The sequence below is a fragment of the Schistocerca piceifrons genome, unplaced genomic scaffold (assembly GCF_021461385.2).
Source record: "Schistocerca piceifrons isolate TAMUIC-IGC-003096 unplaced genomic scaffold, iqSchPice1.1 HiC_scaffold_1272, whole genome shotgun sequence".
NCBI classification, from domain to species: domain Eukaryota; kingdom Metazoa; phylum Arthropoda; class Insecta; order Orthoptera; family Acrididae; genus Schistocerca; species Schistocerca piceifrons.
The window spans coordinates 20,001-25,000 of NW_025727094.1; the positions used below are offsets into that span (position 1 = coordinate 20,001).

General features: G+C 52.9%; 1 non-coding gene across 1 annotated transcript in view; it reads left to right on the forward strand.

Moving 5' to 3' along the window:
- The first annotated feature begins 3,945 nt into the window (after nucleotides 1–3,945).
- LOC124731193 overlaps nucleotides 3,946–5,000 on the forward strand; it is a 1,909-nt gene continuing 854 nt past the window's right edge. The window contains exon 1 of the ribosomal RNA XR_007008190.1: nucleotides 3,946–5,000. This exon is cut by the window's right edge and continues 854 nt beyond it. This is a non-coding gene — a ribosomal RNA (small subunit ribosomal RNA).

Here is a 5,000-nt window from a genome sequence, read left to right on the forward strand (position 1 = left end):
ACCACCCCAACCGCCACACGCGCACCTCCAGCGGATGAACGGCGGAAGTTTCCCGCACTCGTAAAGTGCAATCCACCCCTATAACTTGCGTTTCATGAAGAGTTATTTCCAATATGCGACATTCCCGCTGTCCCTATACATGAGCCGCGACCTGTACCACTTACGAGCGAGAGACGCGATCGCGTTGCTCACTGTACGGCGTCCGATACCGAGCCATCAGCATGTCGGTCCCCATGCGCGTTGCACTCGCACTCGCAGTCGCAAAAACGTGGGGCAAATATATTACGCGGAAGAGCTATAACAGACCGAGCCCCACTGCATGGGGGGAGTCTTTGTCACTAATGTACACAGATGGAACATTTTGGACTGGAACCAGATTACCCGTACACACGGCGCTGATTAGTAATCAATGCAGAGCCATCAAACTACAGCAAATATACACAACTGTCCGTATACATGCTGAAAGAGTCTGCCCACAATGGGAACCACACGTCAGCCAGACACTCTGATCACGCACCACTCTCTGCTTCTAACAGGCGCACATACAATATGTAAGCACCAGCATGGAACAACATCCAGTGCATCTTCTCCGCCACATTACACAATCCACACTATCACAACCAGACCAGGAGGTCCATGCGGAAAATACAATATCCCAGCCTTTCGACATCCACCATTGCGCAGACCAGGCACCAACACCCACACATGTCCTATACAACGGTGCACCCAACATCACAATAGTACCTCCTGTCACAGCGCACAAACAATGACATGAGTCAAAGACACAGGTCTCACACAAGCATAGAATTGGAGCGCCGCCTCTAATAAGCCAAAGGTGCATCCTGACGTGACAAATCTGATCATGTCACAAGCATTCACTTACTATAATCACTATCAACGAACCTGCCGCCCCCGCCCCCCCCCCCCTACACCTTTCCTTACAACAACGTGTAACCTAACCTAACCTAACCTAACCTATGTTGTACCTTAACCTAACCTATGTTGTACCTTAACCTAACCTATGTTGTACCTTAACCTAACCTATGTTGTACCTTAACCTAACCTATGTTGTACCTTAACCTAACCTATGTTGTACCTTAACCTAACCTATGTTGTACCTTAACCTAACCTATGTTGTACCTTAACCTAACCTATGTTGTACCTTAACCTAACCTATGTTGTACCTTAACCTAACCTATGTTGTACCTTAACCTAACCTATGTTGTACCTTAACCTAACCCATGTTGTACCTTAACCTAACCCATGTTGTACCTTAACCTAACCCATGTTGTACCTTAACCTAACCCATGTTGTACCTTAACCTAACCCATGTTGTACCTTAACCTAACCCATGTTGTACCTTAACCTAACCCATGTTGTACCTTAACCTAACCCATGTTGTACCTTAACCTAACCCATGTTGTACCTTAACCTAACCCATGTTGTACCTTAACCTAACCCATGTTGTGCCTTAACCTAACCCATGTTGTGCCTTAACCTAACCCATGTTGTGCCTTAACCTAACCCATGTTGTGCCTTAACCTAACCCATGTTGTGCCTTAACCTAACCCATGTTGTGCCTTAACCTAACCCATGTTGTGCCTTAACCTAACCCACGTTGTGCCTTAACCTAACCCACGTTGTGCCTTAACCTAACCCATGTTGTGCCTTAACCTAACCCATGTTGTGCCTTAACCTAACCCATGTTGTGCCTTAACCTAACCCATGTTGTGCCTTAACCTAACCCATGTTGTGCCTTAACCTAACCCATGTTGTGCCTTAACCTAACCCATGTTGTGCCTTAACCTAACCCACGTTGTGCCTTAACCTAACCCACGTTGTGCCTTAACCTAACCCACGTTGTGCCTTAACCTAACCCACGTTGTGCCTTAACCTAACCCATGTTGTGCCTTAACCTAACCCATGTTGTGCCTTAACCTAACCCACGTTGTGCCTTAACCTAACCCACGTTGTGCCTTAACCTAACCCACGTTGTGCCTTAACCTAACCCACGTTGTGCCTTAACCTAACCCACGTTGTGCCTTAACCTAACCCACGTTGTGCCTTAACCTAACCCACGTTGTCCCCTAAAGTAACCCACGTTGTCCCCTAACGTAACCCACGTTGTCCCCTAACGTAACCCATGTTGTCGCCTAAACCTGCTCTGTAATTGTTATACGACTCGTTCAATTAGTGTAGTGTTGCCCACCCGCAACCCTCGCAATATAGTTCGCTACTCGCACTGCCCGCTCCCCTGTGTATCGCTTCATGTTAAACACCTTGCAAGTCTTGCTGACTTTCCACATGCTCCTGCTGTACACTGTAATGTGGATGGCAGCAGGACGTACATGCCGCCCCTCCCCACGTCCCCACCTTGCCCCCCTGCCTTCGCAAGCTGGTTGGTGAGAAGTTTGCATGTTCAATGCCCTTCGCATGCGACGTACTCAGGCTACGTTGTGGTGCGGCCTGTGTCAACCGTCCGCTAATGTCGTACGCGTAAACCACAATCTGTACTGCACATTCGTCCTTATGTACCGAATGATACATCGTGGCACATGTGTGACCGTACAACGACTGCGCCCAAAAACGGCGGACCATACAGTGCAAATATTGTGCACGCAGCTACGTGTCGTCTCCCTATGAGAGCTGGATTGCAGTGTGGTACGCCATAGAGACGTGTGGGAGGAACGGACGCCGTGGATGGCGATCAGCATGAGCTGTCTGTTGATGTATTCGGACCTAGTCGTCTCTCCTCACACACCGTGATGGCATGGTGCACCGCGTTCCATATCTGCGACATGCTACAGAGGCCGGTTGACAGTCGTTCGAGCAATGGACATCGCATACGTACGGGGGCCACCTTCCACGTATTGTCTAGGCGTGCACATTTTGTTGCGTGTATGTGGGCAGACGTAGTGTGGCGTGACACCTGACACAGGCATGCAATAATCGTTGAAGTTGCAAATGGCGATGGACGCCTGCGTTTTCTGGTGAAGTTACGCAAATGAACAAATGGTAACCTGTTGTGGTGCGGTTGTTCTCGCTAGGGGTGAATCGGTGATGGCGACGATAGGTTGAGGTACGAACCGGTTGTTCCAGCGATACCCACCATGCCGACGAAACTGAACGGCATCTGGGTGTGAAGCGATACGCGGCGGTGGCTGGGTGGGACCGTCCCCGGCCGGTGAGGGGGCGCCTCCCGGCGTGCTGGCCGCGCGGTGCGTGGGCGCACGCGCTACAGCCGGCTGGTGGGGGCGGCCAGTGGCAGGCGCGCCGGCCGACGGACGCGGCAGGCGTCGCAGCTGCGCGCCGGCGCACCCTGCGCGCGGCGCCGTGCGGCCAAAGTAGGTCCTCGCGGGCCCGGTGCGAAGCGCGGTGGACATCTTCAGTGTGCTGGTCCGATTGAGGACTGTGTGCGTTGAGGATGCGCCGCCGCCCGGCGCTCGGCGCCGCGACGCCGTCTGCTGCTCGGTCGCCCCAGCGGTTCTCGCTGGTGGTTTGTATCGCAGCTGTGCGGATGTGTTGGCGCGTGCGCTGTGCTGGGAGAGTTCGCTTCGGCACCCAAGTGGGGCTTTTGTCCTTCTGTGGCGCTGGCGTTGGAGCTGCCGGTCACCGTAGGTGGCGCGTGTTGTCTCCCGCCGGCAATGCCACGACAGCACGCTCCCGGGCCTCTGTCGGCAGCGGCAAGCTCAGTTGGGAGCACGGGTGGTCGCACCGAAAGCGTCTACTCGCCTAACTCCGGGCGATTGCGCCTCTCTCGAACCCGACCAAGTACTTGGGACGGCGCTGCGCGCCGCCGGGACCTGAGAGGGTTTCGAGGTGTATTGTGCAGGGGAGCTCAGCCTCCTCCTGTTTGCAGAATGATTGAGCGGACGCTTGCGTGTTCGCGCGGGCCCCCGGGACACACTCCCGGGCGGCCGGCTGCTCAGCTCTAGTTGACGCAGCTCCCTGGTTGATCCTGCCAGTAGTCATATGCTTGTCTCAAAGATTAAGCCATGCATGTCTCAGTACAAGCCGCATTAAGGTGAAACCGCGAATGGCTCATTAAATCAGTTATGGTTCCTTAGATCGTACCCACGTTACTTGGATAACTGTGGTAATTCTAGAGCTAATACATGCAAACAGAGTCCCGACCAGAGATGGAAGGGACGCTTTTATTAGATCAAAACCAATCGGTCGGCTCGTCCGGTCCGTTTGCCTTGGTGACTCTGAATAACTTTGGGCTGATCGCACGGTCCTCGTACCGGCGACGCATCTTTCAAATGTCTGCCTTATCAACTGTCGATGGTAGGTTCTGCGCCTACCATGGTTGTAACGGGTAACGGGGAATCAGGGTTCGATTCCGGAGAGGGAGCCTGAGAAACGGCTACCACATCCAAGGAAGGCAGCAGGCGCGCAAATTACCCACTCCCGGCACGGGGAGGTAGTGACGAAAAATAACGATACGGGACTCATCCGAGGCCCCGTAATCGGAATGAGTACACTTTAAATCCTTTAACGAGTATCTATTGGAGGGCAAGTCTGGTGCCAGCAGCCGCGGTAATTCCAGCTCCAATAGCGTATATTAAAGTTGTTGCGGTTAAAAAGCTCGTAGTTGGATTTGTGTCCCACGCTGTTGGTTCACCGCCCGTCGGTGTTTAACTGGCATGTATCGTGGGACGTCCTGCCGGTGGGGCGAGCCGAAGGCGTGCGACCGCCTCGTGCGTGCTCGTGCGTCCCGAGGCGGACCCCGTTGAAATCCTACCAGGGTGCTCTTTATTGAGTGTCTCGGTGGGCCGGCACGTTTACTTTGAACAAATTAGAGTGCTTAAAGCAGGCAAGCCCGCCTGAATACTGTGTGCATGGAATAATGGAATAGGACCTCGGTTCTATTTTGTTGGTTTTCGGAACCCGAGGTAATGATTAATAGGGACAGGCGGGGGCATTCGTATTGCGACGTTAGAGGTGAAATTCTTGGATCGTCGCAAGACGAACAGAAGCGAAAGCATTTGCCAAGTATG